General features: G+C 40.5%; 1 long non-coding RNA gene across 1 annotated transcript; it reads right to left on the bottom strand.

Annotated features, from left to right (window-relative positions):
• Window positions 1–1,582: 1,582 nt before the first annotated feature.
• LOC131360259 (uncharacterized) lies at window positions 1,583–17,264 on the bottom strand. Its single transcript, XR_009205864.1, has 3 exons — window positions 17,134–17,264; window positions 15,348–15,386; window positions 1,583–2,209 (listed from the first exon to the last, which is right to left on the bottom strand). It is a non-coding gene; the product is annotated as an uncharacterized LOC131360259 (long non-coding RNA).
• Window positions 17,265–17,823: the final 559 nt, after the last annotated feature.

Raw genomic sequence — 17,823 nt, 5'->3', positions numbered from 1 at the left:
TATATGTATATAGGATCCCCACCCTACATGGCACCGCCAAGCTGTCACGTTGGGCCCTTGAGCATGGCCCCCAACCCACCCTGCTCCAGGGGCACTGTATCATGGCTGACCCTGCACTCTGACCACAACCCCCAAGGATGGGATATGTGAAGAAAGAATTTCACTGTGCAGTAATGTGTATATGTGACAAATAAAGACAACTAAAAAACCTTATCTGCATTTCTAAGGGGATTGTTGATGAAATCTGGCAACCCAACTATTTTCTGAAGCTCTCCATTACACAGCTACATTACTGTAAAAGATCATTATGAACATTTTGGGCTCCAAAAAAACAAAAGGCTGGTGATGGAAGGACTGTTATAGCTACTATACATCACATCAGGGCCGGGTTTCAACCTCCTTAGACTCCAGTTCCCATCATCCATCAAAGACTCCAACAAATCACATGACCCTGTCACATACCATCTTGTTCGCTCCTCTTTCGCTAGTGTCTGTATTTAAGTTTCTTTAGCACGCTGCTAAGCTTCTTTTGTTTGTAGACTATTTTCTATATGATGCCTCAGTTCCCAAGCTCTTTTTTACCTGACCTTGTAACAAGTGATAAAAAGAATCAGCGTCTTCTCCTGTGCTTAATTATGCTTCATTTGTCCTTCATGCTAAATATAACCATAACCTCTCAGCATCCTCTGGTGTGCTCTCCCATAAAAAATTAACAAATGACTTCCAAAGCCACGTCCTAATAAAATCTCATTATTAATCTTTCTGCTGTACAAAGCGAACACAGACGATTAAGCGGTCTTAATTCATCTAAAATGGATTCATCTCTCATTCTGTTAAAACTATACGGGGTCGGTGTTATCCTTTTCCCTTAGATCATGGATATATAACTGTACAAACACTGAGGCTTGTTTTTTGCAGTGTTTTTAATCTCCTGAAGGTTTAAACCAAACACACACACACACATGAATTAAACCACAGACAAATAGATATGGATATAATTACAGATGAGAGACGGGTATGAGAATGTGTTTTAAACATAGTGGTTAGTATTTGTAGTACCTGGCATGAGTGGTGTTTGAGTTTTGGAGTTTTCCTCAGTGATGTGTACCTACCAAATACTCTTAACATTACCATTAACCACAGTTCAAATTTCTCTTAAGCCCAGTTTAAATAAAAAAAAACTTCACCAAGGCTAAATAAGAGAACATCAAATATTATTAATACAAGTGTCACAACATATTAATCATAATAATAATATCATCATAAGTAAATAAAGTGCATTCATGCCGGTTGTCTTCTGCTCTCACACATCTAGTCATATGTGGTGTGTGTATTTCTTTCTTTCTTTCTTTCTTTCTTTCTTTCTTTCTTTCTTTCTTTCTTTCTTTCTTTCTTTTCTTTCTTTCTTTCTTTCTTTCTTTCTTTCTTTCTTTCTTTCTTTCTTTCTTTCTTTCTTTCTATCTGATTCATGGATCCTGTACGTTTTATAGATCCGGTTTGGGTTCTCCACCCTTAGAGCTAATAAAGCTGACTAGTTAGCTACTGTTCATTCTGTCTCTCTGGGTTCTCCAGTTTCCTCCTCTACTCCAAAGACTTGTGTTGTAGGCTGATTGGTATCTCTAAATTGTCCATAGCGCGAGTGTGTATGCGATTGTGCCATGCAATAGACTGTCCAGGTTTAACCCTGCCTTTTACATTTACAGCATTTGGCAGATAGCCTTATTCAGAGCAACTTACATTTTTTTATACAAAAAATGTAAAATTGATGGTTTAGGGCCTTGCAATTTAAACACACTACCTTCTGAGCAGTAGTCCAATGCCTTAACCATTAAGCCAACCCACATCCCCAGAACCTAAGAGTCTTTTACCCTGAGTCTCCTGGGATAGACTCCAGGTTCCCTGTGACCCAGTAGGAAAAGCCACGTACAGAATGAAAGGATTGAAGGATCAAGATTTAATTTTTTATTCAGGATTTTTATGTCACATACACTGTTATATACAGTAGAGCTGGTGGCTCAGTGGTAGGTGTCTCGTCTACCATGCAGAAGGCCCAGGTTTGATACCCAGCCACTGGATGCGGTACCAGTCCCAAACTCAGATAAAATGGGAGGGTTGCATCAGGAAGGGCATCTGGAGTAAAAACCTGTGCCATGTTGTTAGGCAGACCAGTTGGTCCACTGTGGTGACCCCTCACATACGTAAGGAGCAGCTGAAAGATCAACAACACAGTTATATAGAAATAATAAGGCATAAAATTATGTAATGTGTTTACATCTTATCTGTAGTAGGTATATTACATATGTAGTAATGGTACAAAACATTAAGAAACACTACAATATTTAATAACAGTGATGTATGTGTGTTCCAGTGTGCAGAATTATTCAATTCAATTCAATTCAATTCAATTTTATTTGTATAGCACTTATAACAGTGGGCATTGTCTCAAAGCAGCTTTACAGAACATAAGAAACTAGTAATAGTACAAAGGTTCAAGATTAACATCAGACTTATATTTAAACTTAATCCCTAGTGAGCAAGCCTCAGGTGACTGTGGTGAAGAAAATCTCCCTTAGATGATATGAGGAAGAAACCTTGAGAGGAACCAGACTCAAACGGGAACCTCATCCTCATTTGGGTGACACCAGATATTGTGATTATAAATAATGTCCTTTCTGCAGTCATACACAGTCAATATATAACTGTACATACACTATATTGCCAAAAGTATTCGCTCACCTGCCTTGACTCGCCTTTGGACTTGAAATTGTCCAAAATGTCTTGGTATGCTGAAGCATTCAGAGTTCCTTTCACTGGAACTTAGGGGCCAAGCCCAGCTCTTGAAAAACAACCCCACACCATAATCCCCCCTCCACCAAACTTTACACTTGGCACAATGCAGTCAGACAAGTACCGTTCTCCTGGCAACCGCCAAACCCAGACTCGTCCATCAGATTGCCAGATGGAGAAGCGCGATTCGTCACTCCAGAGAACGCGTCTCCACTGCTCTAGAGTCCAGTGGCGGCGTGCTTTACACCACTGCATCCGACGCTTTGCATTGCACTTGGTGATGTATGGCTTGGATGCAGCTGCTCGGCCATGGAAACCCATTCCATGAAGCTCTCTGCGCACTGTTCTTGAGCTAATCTGAAGGCCACATGAAGTTTGGAGGTCTGTAGCGATTGATTCTGCAGAAAGTTGGCGACCTCTTCGCACTATGCGCCTCAGCATCCGCTGACCCCGCTCCGTCAGTTTACGTGGCCTACCACTTCGTGGCTGAGTTGCTGTCGTTCCCAAACACTTCCACGTTCTTATAATACAGCTGACAGTTGACTGTGGAATATTTAGGAGCGAGGAAATTTCACGACTGGATTTGTTGCACAGGTGGCATCCTATCACAGTTCCACACTGGAATTCACTGAGCTCCTGAGAGCGACCCATTCTTTCACAAATGTTTGTAAAACAGGAGTTTTTCCTTGCCACCTTGTGTTTTCCCCTCTGTTGGAGAACCTTACACAGAATTTTACTGGTTGAAGATCAAATTTGAGCTGCTTCTTAGATAAACAAGCAACTTGGAGCATCACAGAGAGCAGAAATGGGTTTGATATCACCATTTACTTTGAAGATAGAAACATTTGTGTGAAAGAAAAAAATAACCAGGAACTTTTCTATGAATATATTGCTCCTAGTAGGCTAGGGACAAAGAGAAATACTTCTGAAACACTACAAATTCTTAACGTCCTGAGTGTCTACTTTCATATAAGCTTCATATTAACCACCACTGTGGAGTGGGACATGACGGAGACATTCAATGGTGAACATGGACACAACCAAACAGGAGGAAAATCAATTTTTTGGCCTCTGAGTTAAAGAGTTAAACAAAAATGAAGCATTCTGCTGTTCAGTGGAATGTAGTATCTGTACCGGTCCTGGATATTTGTTTCACCTGTGTGTGTGTGTGTGTGTCTGTGAGAGAGAGAGAGAGAGAGAGAGATCAGGACCAGACAGTCACCCCCCCTCGACTCAGACAGCCCCGCTTTTCACGCTAGCCCACTCTTAACCGTGTTTGACAGCTCGTCCTCCAACACAACCTCCCTGCAGCAGCAACGACTCTCGAGCTTTAACAATTTATCATTGCTGAGCCTTTGTTGGCAATACAGTGCCAAGCCGAGGGAATCTGCGTACACGGGGCTGGCATGATCAAACTGGCATGCCTCCTGACCTTGTTGGGGAAACAGTACTGACTTTATGTAAATACCAGAAGCCTTTGAGGCTCGGATTATGGATTGACAAAGAAAGAAAGAAAAATCCTCTCCTTTTCTTTCTTCCAACGTCTCCCAAAGAGCTCCTCAAGAGCTTCAGGTTTCCAGTGGTGTCATATTCAACGTCTTTTTAATGAGAAATCCAGCCTAGAGCTAGTAGAGACGTTAGTGGAAACGTTGAACTCAGGGTCCCAGAATGCAATGCAATGAGTTACAAGAGAAAATCTGACCTGAGCTTGCATTTTAGATTTCTTCTACCTATTTGGGGTTAGGAGGAACCAATGAATATAATAACCAGATATTATCTTTGAACATGAAGCCACTTCTTTTGTATACAACAGGTTCCAGTTACAAAGAATTAAGTATTATGGTGCACACAACCAAAAATGTGATGTCCATCTATGTGGACACCAGGTTGTAGAAGGTTAAGGCAAAGAGCATCATGGTTTTAGCATGAAAAGTTTTAGAAAAAGCTTTACGAGCTGAACTGAGAAGGTGAGAGAGCTGGACAGACTGATTGATATTCAGGGTGGATTTTTCTTTTAATGATGAGCCACGTCTTTTATACAGGCTACACTACTTTCTGTGGCCGAAAAGTTCAAAACATGATAACAAATCTGAAAACTAAATAACAAATCAGTATCTGGGATTTTATTTTCAGATTTGTTATTGTTTTTTCTGATTTTTTTATTTTGTTTTCAGATTTGTTATTAAGTTTTTTAGAGTTGTTATTGTGTTTTGGGATTTAATTTTTTCCCAAAGGCCCAAAGATGATAGTAGGTGATGGTAGTAAAATATTTTTCACTGATTAAGATTTGTGTTTAAATACTGCATCAAGTATTTTCACAACTTACAAACAATGCACAAGCTTGGACATGTGTGTGTGTTGTGTGTGTGTGAGTGTGTGTGTGTGTGTGTGTGTGTGTGTGTGTGTCTGTGTGTGATGCTATGAGTGTATCAGGTGCAGCAGCAGTGTAAAAAAAAACATCCACCAACTAAAATCTCTAGCCAAAAACACAATCTCTCTCTCTCTCTCTCTCTCTCTCTCTCTCTCACACACACACACACACACTGTCAGTGTCAGTGCTGTATTGAGAATAAACCACCAGCTAAATCCTTAAATAAACTAAATGTCTGTGTGTGTGTGTGTAAGAGAGAGAGAGAGAGAGAGAGAGAGAAAGAGAGAGAATCTGTTAATCTGAGTGCATCTCTTTGCACAATATTAATCTGTACTTGTCTGTGGGAATGTGACTGTTTCTGCTTGGTTGTGTGTGCATGACCTAAATGGCTGATGACAAATATTTAATCAGCAACATGTCACTGTGTGGCACAACAACAGCTTTACCCCTGAAGGGAAAGAGAGAGAGAAAGAGAGAGAGAGAGAGAGAGAGAGAGAGAGAAACTGAAATAAACAGAGCTAATGGGGATCAATTCAGTGCAAATAGGTGAATTAAACCCTTGTGTCCTGAAACTCTCTCTCTCTCTCTCTAATTGGTCTGAGGTGTTTAATTTAGATAATTAATGCTCTATAACACCACCAACAACAAGGATCCATGCAAGTATAAATGTATTAAAAGTATGGCATGCTGTTCTTAATTACAATAAAATATCAGTGAATACATAATACAGTGAATATACAGTGAATCAGTGCCAAACTGCTGTGCTATAAGAAGTCTAAACATTTTGTGTTGTTACAGGAATTTTACATTTTATTCCTTGCATTCTTATGCACCCTCATGCCATCAGTGATAATTATTAATGTTTATTAACTGATGGAATTTGGTACTATTGTGGTTTAATGTATGGATGAGAAGCAGTGACCTGACTAAGAGTAAGCACATTTTGTTTGTTATTGTGTGATTATTATGACACTGTAATGTAAAAATGGCATTATTCATGACCTTTATGCCAGATATATGTTTTTAGGATTAAAAAAAAAAATGTGGATCTTGCAAATTTGCATGCTTTGGTTTGCATTAAAACACAACTAATTAAAATTAAATTAATCTGCATGCTAAAACACAACAACAACAACAACAAAACAACCCTAGTGAACAGATATGTGTATATATTATATAAATAATAAAAATTTACGTTGCATCTGTGCACCACACTTCAGAGAGCTTTATTGAGCTTTGTCGGCCACTCGTGGTCAGCACTGGTACTACAACAACCAGCAGCGTTAAGCTTTGCTCTGCATCAGCGTATAAATATTAACATATACATTTTCACTCTGCTACAATTTAGATTTATTTCATATTCTTACCAAAATGTCATCCATTTTAACTCTCTGAAATACAAGAATAAACATTTGCAATATTTATCACTGTAAAACTGTTGTCTATTTACTGTTTCTGTTATGGTATTTAGTATTTTTTGTTATATTCCTATCTTATTTTATTCATTACCTTATTGCCTGCGCTTGTCTATACTACTGGAAGCTGTAAAATTCCCATTGGGTTGAATAAAGTATCTATCTATCTATCTATCTATCTATCTATCTATCTATCTATCTATCTATCTATCTATCTATCTATCTATCTATCTATCTACACTATATTGCCAAAAGTATTCGCTCACCCATCCAAATAATCAGAATCAGGTGTTCCAATCACTTCCATGGCCACAGGTGTATAAAATCAAGCACCTAGGCATGCAGACTGTTTTTACAAACATTTGTGAAAGAATGGGTCGCTCTCAGGAGCTCAGTGAATTCCAGCGTGGAACTGTGATAGGATGCCACCTGTGCAACAAATCCAGTCGTGAAATTTCCTCGCTCCTAAATATTCCACAGTCAACTGTCAGCTGTATTATAAGAACGTGGAAGTGTTTGGGAACGACAGCAACTCAGCCACGAAGTGGTAGACCACGTAAACTGATGGAGCGGGGTCAGCGGATGCTGAGGCGCATAGTGCGAATAGGTCGCCAACTTTCTGCAGAGTCAATCGCTACAGACCTCCAAACTTCATGTGGCCTTCAGATTAGCTCAAGAACAGTGCGCAGAGAGCTTCATGGAATGGGTTTCCATGGCCGAGCAGCTGCATCCAAGCCATACATCACCAAGTGCAATGCAAAACGTCGGATGCAGTGGTGTAAAGCACGCCGCCACTGGACTCTAGAGCAGTGGAGACACGTTCTCTGGAGTGACGAATCGCGCTTCTCCATCTGGCAATCTGATGGACGAGTCTGGGTTTGGCGGTCGCCAGGAGAACGGTACTTGTCTGACTGCATTGTGCCAAGTGTAAAGTTTGGTGGAGGGGGGATTATGGTGTGGGGTTGTTTTTCAGGAGCTGGGCTTGGCCCCTTAGTTCCAGGGAAAGGAACTCTGAATGCTTCAGCATACCAAGACATTTTGGACAATTCCATGCTCCCAACTTTGTGGGAACAGTTTGGAGCTGGCCCCTTCCTCTTCCAACATGACTGTGCACCAGTGCACAAAACAAGGTCCATAAAGACATGGATGACAGAGTCTGGTGTGGATGAACTTGACAGGCCTGCACAGAGTCCTGACCTCAACCCGATAGAACACCTTTGGGATGAATTAGAGTGGAGACTGAGAGCCAGGCCTTCTCGTCCAACATCAGTGTGTGACCTCACAAATGCGCTTCTGGAAGAATGGTCAAAAATTCCCATAAACACACTCCTAAACCTTGTGGACAACCTTCCCAGAAGAGCTGAAGCTGTTATAGCTGCAAAGGGTGGACCGACGTCATATTGAACCCTATGGATTAGGAATGGGATGTCACTTAAGTTCATATGCGAGTCAAGGCAGGTGAGCGAATACTTTTGGCAATATAGTGTATCTATCTATCTATCTATCTATCTATCTATCTATCTATCTATCTATCTATCTATCTATCTATCTATCTATCTATCTATCTATCTATCTATCTATCTATCATTTATTGTCTGATGAAGGGCTGTAGTGATATGTTTTGTTGGTTATTCCTTAAAAAAATGGGGCCACAAATTCATTTATAGATATCTATAGGCAACAAACAAACAAACAAACGGCTGCAAATCATACAACTTGAGGCCCTGACAAATATCTATAAACTTATATCCTTATAAGTTATAAATGAATTGTAATTTATATAACTTATATAAATTGATTCATTTCAAATCAATTTTCTATTACAAGACCCTGAGTTACTTCCGCTATAATAAGATATTATTAGGTCACTGTGTTGTTTTCAATGATTTTGTCAGAATCTGATGGACATCGATGTTGACAGGCTGCGCTGGGTGCTAATAGTTACAGATAAATGACAGTTGCGGCTTACTAATCAAAACATATCACTTCGCTCCTAAACACAGACAGGAAGTCAAAATGCATTACAGGAAGATCTCTTGCATGCATCTGCCAGAGAGTGGTACGATCCGCCCGAGGTCAATCACGCCACAGTGATCCTCAGTTAAAGGTGAGTGACTTGGTTCATGTTTACGCTTCATGCCAAAAATCTTCTTGAGATGTTCCCAAACATGCCATGGAAACAAAGGCTTAGGGAATCAGTGATATGACAATCTGTCAATCGTCCCTTAAACCCTCCCACCCGTCCTCGCTCATTCTCTCGGGTCATGAGGTACGTGGCGTTCAGCTACGGTCTGCATTTCCCATGGAAGTAGGTCAACACGTCTCTGATGTGTACACGGACCGTTCGGCGTATCGGAAAAGCCAATAAATCATTAATTCTTGAAACTTTATTAATGTTTCATTGTGGTTTTGCTTAGCCGCTCACTCGGAGGATGACATATGGATATTGACATTCACTTAAGTGCAAAGATCATTTCTAGACGAGGAAAATATAGCTCAAACAGAAATCATTCTTCACCAACATGAAATGTATTAAATATAGGAAAATGTAAAGGCAAAACTTGTTTTAAAACGTGTGAAAAGCATTTACCTTTGGCAGACGTCCTTATCCAGAGCAACTTAAGTCTTTTTATACAACCGAGCGTTAAGGGCCTTGCTCAAGAGCCCAGTGGTAGCATGGTGGACGTGGGATTTGAACTCACAACCATCCTAGTGTAACACCTTAACCACTAAGCTACCACATTCAATATTTCTTGGCCAACAAGAGACAACAAGACTCAAAAATTTAACCTTGAACCTGCTACATTTGGTGGAAACTGTAAACTGTAAGCTCATCACCCTGAGATCACCAGCCCCATAGTAAAGTACAGTAGTGGCACCATCATGTTGTGAGGATGCTTTTGAACAGAAACTGGTTTCATTCAGAAATTGCTCAAGGTTGAGGGTCAGATTGTAGTGGCCAAATACAAGGCAATCCGAGAAGAAAACCTTGACATTAGGGTGAAGCTTCATCTTCCAACACGAGTCTGAAACTTAAAGCCAAAGCTACACTAGAGGTGTTTACTGATCACTTGACCCGTGCTCTTTCTTGATTCTGAGAATGCGTTTACACTTGGCATTAAAATGGCATCACCGTAATCTGATCAAGCAGAATGGATCGTCAGCCAATCAGGACAGGGTGCGTTTACAGTTGTCAGCATCACCTGACATCTGTATCTGGATATCTGATCAGATCTCTCTTTCCTGGCCAATATTTAAATACGTCTACAGGGGAAAAATGGCTCCGCAAAGTCGACCTGAAGTGGTGGGTTTTCTTTTAAAAAAGACATGGGATTTTTTTTCAGTCGTGGGGGATTTTACAAAATCTAAAATGAGAAGGATGAGACGTTTTTAAATATTAGTAAGGTGGATAGGTGTCTACTTTCATATGAGCTTCATATTAATCACCACTGTGGAGTGAGACATGACAAAGACATTCAATGCTAAACATGAACACAACCAAACAGGAAGAAATACCATTGTTTGGCCTCTGGGAAATAGACATTTCCCCTTGCTGAGTATAAAAACATCAGCTTTACTCGTTTAGGAATACTGTGTAAATTCATCTTAGCTGTGTGTTCTAGTGTAATAATGTTGATAATGTTCACATGTACAGTGGAACCTCGGCATATGAATGCCCTCCATTACGCATTTTCGCCTTAAGAACTGAAATTCTTGAAGAAATTTTCATCTACATACAAAGCATTTTCGGCATATGAACGAACCGAACCGAACGCCGGCTAAGTTGCGCGTACGTCCAGGAGCCTTTCAAAACTTGTTTGCGACACTGGAAAGCCAAGCGAAGCCAAATGAAGTGAGTTCACGAATTTTAATATTTGTTTCCAGTCAGTGAAAGCTGTTTGGAAAGAGTCAACCCACGATTCCAGCGTTGCCTTCAGCATGTGTTCAAAAGCTAGGTGATTTTTCGCAGGTTTTCTTGTTGACAGATTGGTGGTGTGGGCGGTCTGTTCTATTTTTAGCCCAAACTTGGTGGCATGACTTCCTGTGAGGAGCCTTGACATGGAATGCTTGGCTTGGGTCAGTTCTTTGTAAGCAGCCATACAGTTTACATACGCTTCGTATCGGTCATATTTTTGGGCGGCTGGAACAGATTATCTGCATTTACATTATTTCTGATGGGAAAATTCTATTCGCAATACAAATTTTCACCTTAAGAACTCGCCTCAGATTAAATTCAAATCCTGAGGATCCATTGTATACACCTAACACACACACACACACTCACACAGACAATATAACTCCTTTAACTGCACTCATTACTTTCCACCAGTGGTGTAAAGTAACGAGGAAAAATTACTTCGTTACAGTACTTAAGTATTTTTTGAGAGTTTTTGTACCTTACTTGAGTTTTTATATTTCTGTCAATTTTTACTTCTACTTTACTACTTTTTTTAAACAAATTCTATACTTTTACTCCGATACATTTTCTGTTCGGCATTTTCGTTACTGACTACAAAAAAACCTGCGTCCAAATTTTTTTAAAGGAAGGTAAAGGAAGTTTGTGGTCAGTGATGACTTTAGGCTATGTCCACACGTAGCTGGGTATTTTTAAAAACAGAGATTTTTCTTTTTTCAAAAAAAAATTCTGTCCATATGACCTACGTGTTAAAAATATCTTTGTCCACATGAAAACGCAAAACGCCCTGTTAAGTGCTGTCAGGAGCCTAGCCAATCAGAAGCCTACACAACACCACTGACAAATGAAAAGTTTTGGAAAATCTTTACTTTGAAAGGAGTTTTCCAAAAGCTCCGTTTTCAACGACCTCAAACTGCATTAGCATGTGGACGAAAGGCCAAAATGCAGAGAAAAATCTCCCTTCTTAAAAATCCCCGGGTTCGAGTGGACATGGCCTTAGTTACAAGCGCACATGTATGGAAACACTGATACTGTACACTTCATTACAATACAGTTCACTACGTCCTAAAGGCCTCTTCTTTCTTTCATGCAAGTCTTATTTTTTGGTGGTGCACTTATTGAGAAGTTTAAGAAAGAAAGCAATACAGAATAAAATTCATAATTCTACAAATTATTACAGTCTTGCTTTAAAAAAAAAAAAAAAAATTACTTCTACTTTTACTTTCCATACTTGAATACATTCATGAAAATACTACTTTTGATACTTAAGTACAGTTTATTTCAGATACTTTAAGACTTTTACTCAAGTAGAATTATAATGGTGGAGTCATTTACTAACAAAATACCTGTACTTTTACTCAAGTATGGCTTTTGGGTACTTTATACAACACTGCTTTCCACAACATGAGCCCTTTCAGAAAGACCATACCCTGTATTTATTCAACATAAATATCATATTTAATCAACATACTGTACAGACGGCTTAAGGTGCAGCCAGGAGCCACATCACCACGATATACACCTCGGGCCAATAGAAGACGTTCAATGCAAATATCCTTTATTCCCTGTTTTTCTGTTTCTGCCCCAAGGCTGGGGGATCATCTGTCTTTCAGCAGTTCTTGTTTATATAGTGGCTCATTTATTTATTTAATGAAGAATAACGTTTGATACAGTGAAGTTTCTGTATAGAAAAGCCTTCACAAGAGAGAATTTTTTTCTACGCAATTGAAAACAGGGACCTGATTCATGGACGTCCCACGACGTTTAATCGTAACTTGAGTGCTTTTAAAAACGTAATGTGTCTTTGGCTGATTCATAAATGCAAAATCACAATCATTCACAACCTGTTGTGGCTTTAACAGGACTCCAGGATGTGCTGTTCTTAGAAAAATAATCCACCTTGAAGTATCTCAGATTCGTCACAACACAACAAAACCAAGTGTTAATTATTTTCCTAAAACAGCCCGCTGTAGTACCTTGTGTTTTAATGTCAGTTTATGTTTTATTAACAGGTTCCTGTGCAGAATATCCTGTAAGTAATGCACAGTATCACTGATATATGTTCTTTCTGGTGTATTAATCTGTTTCTCACCGAATCAATAAACTTCACACACTGTAATAAAGTGCAGAGGAATCTGTTATCGGCTGTGTTTGTGTTGTCTCTGTGGTTTTTTTTTGTGTGCATTTATCTGGATATCAGGTCTGGTTTTATATGTCACTAATGCTGTGTTATTCTAACCTTTCTCACATATGAAGTCATCCCTCTCTCACACATACACACACACACACAGACACACACACATACACACTAACAAGTCAGAGCATATACACACTGAGCCACACACACACACACACAGGTCAGCTGAAGTTCAGTGTGTGTAGTCCGGGTGCTTGGAGGGTCAACTCGAGTTCACAGTGTGCAGTGAGTGAAGAAAATGTGTAAAGTAGATCAGGAAAATTCTGTCTCTCGTCGGGTCTGACATCATACGCCTGTCATCGTAGACATGAATCAATTATGGATAGACATTTGAATGTACACACACACACATACACACTTAATATTTTTTATTATCATCATGCCATATGATAGGAAAGTGTTATTTATGATTAAAAAAAGACATAAAAGAAAGTCTTGAGTCTGAAAATCTTTGTGCTTTCCAGTTTTGTACATTTTTAGGTGTAATTTGGAGATATCTCACAATTTCACAGCCACTATTTACACTGATCAGGCATAACATTATGACCAGCTGCCCAATATTGTGTTGGTCCCCCTTTTGCTGCCAAAACAGCCCTGACCCGTCCTGCACTGTGTATTCTGACACCTTTCTATCAGAACCAGCATTAACTTCTTCAGCAATTTGAACAACAGTAGCTCGTCTGTTGGATCGGATCACACGGTCCGGCCTTCTCTCCCCACGTGCATCAGTGATCCTTGACCACCCATGACCCTGTGGCTGATTCACCACTGTCCCTTCCTTGGACCACTTTTGATACTGACCACTGCAGACCGGGAACACCCCACAAGAGCTGCAGTTTTGGAGATGCTCTGATCCAGTGGTCTAGCCATCACAATTTGGCCCTTCATCAAACTCGCTCAAATCCTTACGCTTGTCCATTTTTCCTGATTCTAACATCAACTTTGAGGACAAAATGTTCACTTGCTGCCTAATATATCCCACCCACTAACAGGTGTCATGATGAGGAGATCATCAGTCTTATTGACTTCACCTCTCCCTGCTCATAATGTTATGCCTGATCAGTGTTTCTCACAATTGTATGCTACTGCGACTTTGCGCTTCTGCTTATTAGGCTGTAACTGTGAAATTTAAATGTTTACAAGATATAAAGTCAGGAAAAAAAAAACTTTGCGGCTATGAGACGAGTGAAAAATCGCAATTATGAGTAGAAAAAAGTCAAAGATGTGTGACGAATGGAATCATTATTTGCAATTCCACAATTCCAAAATTATAGAGGGATATTAAATCATTTAAATCAACATTTTAAAATCGTATTCAGTTGCAAGTATGAGGTCAAAAAGTTGCAATTCTCATTAAAAAAACTCCTAAAACAACGATCATAAAAATTAAGTTTGATGTGTCCTGCTTTAATATTATTGTTGATAGTTTTAAAGGAGAAGTTCGCCGCTATGTGCCATGTAATCACGTCGAAAGGTCACGCGTGATTTAGGCAGAGTTTACCCAAGGAAGTGCAAACACTCTTTACTAACAATAAGGTATATATATAACTTTATATTCCTCATGCAGCAACTTCGGAGTGCTCCTTCTCCACACTAGAAAACACTGGGTCTGTAGCTCCGCCTACATCACGCATGACCTTCCGACATGATTACGTAGCACTTAGCGTTGCGGATGCGCATCCCAGAGCTACTGCTAGACCAGCTTTTGTGAATAAAACAGTATACAATTTTCAATTTTTCTAAGAAAATGATAAGATAGATAAGAGCCTTCTTCCTGGGCTGGGATGGTTTAGAGCTCTTTGAAGCTGCATTTAATCTGCATTTTGGAAGATCAAACTCGCGACGTCATTGACGTCCACTCTATGGAGAAAAATCCTGAAACGTTTTCCTCAAAAAACATAATTTCTTTACGACTGAAGAAAGAAAGACGCGAACATCTTCCAGGGGCTGAAGAAATTATTTGTAGATTTTTCTTCTGGAAGTGAACTTCTCCTTTAATTATAACAGCACACCCTCTTCAGTGTGTTATTCCTGTTGAATCATGTCTCCTAGCGTCTCAATAACTCCTAATCACAGAACAATACATTATTAGATATTGAGAACACTGACTGAGGTTCAGATGAGGACAGAAAAGAAACGGAGCGATGGAACTGTGCACTTAATGCTAAACTGGGTTCTCGGGACACCCAGGTGAGGTGCTTCTCTGGATTGGGCAGCGAGCAGCTTTAGGTAATCTTACTGGATAAACTAACTAGAGGGGGATGTGCTTCTATTTCCAAACACCATGTAAACATGTTTATCCAACTCCAGTGATAATCCATACACACACAAACACACACACACACACAGAAGCAGGTCGCAGCCAATCCTCAGCTCTAGGACACACGGCTTTACTCCCATGATTTGCTTAATGTGTAAACACAAGTACACACAGGAAAGACTTAGAAAGACTAATCACCCACAAATGTGTGAATACTTTTAAAAAGATGGAAGAGCTTGCACCCAAAACTGGATTGTTGGCACCCTGAAGCACCAATAACGGATTGTGGCAGGGTTTTATTCCTTTTATTCCACAGCAAAATGCAAAATGAACATTTATCAAGGAATGTTATGATACTTTCCTTATCTACTGATTGCAAAACAAGTGAATTCCTCTCTTACCTTATAGCAGCTGGGGACAGTCACTGGACTCTCAGACTCCTTCCCAAAAAAAGAGCAGTTACAGAAAACTTCACCATCTCAGTGATTATAGACGTTTTAATTCAGTTTATTCACAGATTATTTGCTGTTCAAGTCTCTGTTAATGAGGGAGAGCTTTAATATATACCCTGTGATTTACTCAACTCTACTTACAGAACATGAAGCCATTTCAGACAAACAGACAAATAGATGGAGAGACAGATATATGGACAGATAGATAGATAGATAGATAGATAGATAGATAGATAGATAGATAGATAGATAGATAGATACACTATATTGCCAAAAGTATTCGCTCACCTGCCTTGACTCGCATATGAGCTTAAGTGACATCCCATTCCTAATCCATAGGGTTCAATATGACTTCGGTCCACCCTTTGCAGCTATAACAGCTTCAACTCTTCTGGGAAGGCTGTCCACAAGGTTTAGGAGTGTGTTTATGGGAATTTTTGACCATTCTTCCAGAAGCACATTTGTGAGGTCACACACTGATGTTGGATGAGAAGGCCTGGCTCTCAGTCTCTGCTCTAATTCATCCCAAAGGTGTTCTATCGGGTTGAGGTCAGGACTCTGTGCAGGCCAGTCAAGTTCCTTCACACCAGACTCTGTCATCCATGTCTTTATGGACCTTGCTTTGTGCACTGGTGCACAGTCATGTTGGAAGAGGAAGGGGCCAGCTCCAAACTGTTCCCACAAAGTTGGGAGCATGGAATTGTCCAAAATGTCTTGGTATGCTGAAGCATTCAGAGTTCCTTTCACTGGAACTTAGGGGCCAAGCCCAGCTCCTGAAAAACAACCCCACACCATAATCCCCCCTCCACCAAACTTTACACTTGGCACAATGCAGTCAGACAAGTACCGTTCTCCTGGCAACCGCCAAACCCAGACTCGTCCATCAGATTGCCAGATGGAGAAGCGCGATTCGTCACTCCAGAGAACGCGTCTCCACTGCTCTAGAGTCCAGTGGCGGCGTGCTTTACACCACTGCATCCGACGCTCTGCATTGCACTTGGTGATGTATGGCTTGGATGCAGCTGCTCGGCCATGGAAACCCATTCCATGAAGCTCTCTGCGCACTGTTCTTGAGCTAATCTGAAGGCCACATGAAGTTTGGAGGTCTGTAGCGATTGACTGCAGAAAGTTGGCGACCTCTTCGCACTATGCGCCTCAGCATCCGCTGACCCCGCTCCGTCAGTTTACGTGGCCTACCACTTCGTGGCTGAGTTGCTGTCGTTCCCAAACACTTCCACGTTCTTATAATACAGCTGACAGTTGACTGTGGAATATTTAGGAGCGAGGAAATTTCACGACTGGATTTGTTGCACAGGTGGCATCCTATCACAGTTCCACACTGGAATTCACTGAGCTCCTGAGAGCGACCCATTCTTTCACAAATGTTTGTAAAAACAGTCTGCATGCCTAGGTGCTTGATTTTATACACCTGTGGCCATGGAAGTGATTGGAACACCTGATTCTGATTATTTGGATGGGTGAGCGAATACTTTTGGCAATATAGTGTAGATAGACAGACAGACAGATAGATAGATAGATAGATAGATTTCTCTCTCTATCTTTCCTGAGTCACATGTAATATAGAATGTACAGAAAAGGCCAGTTGAGCAAAAGACTCTCAGAAGGGGGTTACTGAGGAAGGGTTTGTGCCAAATGGAGACACACACACACACACACACACACACACACACACAACACACACACACACACAACACACACACACACACACACTTACGCATGCATGCACATCCAGAGTCACGTGTGGCTGCAGCAGGATGCAATGGGAGGCGTTAGGGAGGCTTGAGGCGAGGCGTTTGACCTCCTTTTGGATGACTGCACCCAGCTGTACAAACTACAGACGCTGGAACATGGAAGAACCGAGCACGACAGTCCCTAGACATGCCGCGCAAACACACACACACACACACACGGATCTCTGTGTTTGTTTCTAAATAGAGCGTGTTTATCGAGAGAGCTCTAAGTAAACAGCATAAATAAACAGCAAGTGAAACGTGTGGAGGGAGGGAGGGAGGGAGGGAAGGAGGAAGGGATGGGAGGGAGAGAGAGAGAGAGAGAGAGAGAGAGAGAGAGATAGAGGATAGAGCAAAAAGATAAACGGATGAGTGCACTTGTGGAGCTTCTGTCTCTCTGGATTGAGTGTGTGTTCATCCTCAGCAGTCTCATGCACAGGAAAGATTTTTATTTTTTACAGCCATTAAACACACTGATATTAAAACAAATATTTTGCATGGGATATATTATATATTTCTACAATTGAATCACAATTAGGACCACAGCCTGGCATTCAATAAGTCAGGAATAAACCTTTTACTGGACTTTTTTTGGTTTTGTTTGTCTCCTTCACAAAAGGTGTTGCAGTGAAATCCAATGGGTTTTCCAACAAAAAGAAATGCAGTGGATAGAG

The sequence above is a fragment of the Hemibagrus wyckioides genome, linkage group LG10 (assembly GCF_019097595.1).
Source record: "Hemibagrus wyckioides isolate EC202008001 linkage group LG10, SWU_Hwy_1.0, whole genome shotgun sequence".
NCBI lineage: Eukaryota > Metazoa > Chordata > Actinopteri > Siluriformes > Bagridae > Hemibagrus > Hemibagrus wyckioides.
This window is presented reverse-complemented; position numbering and strand designations above follow the sequence as displayed.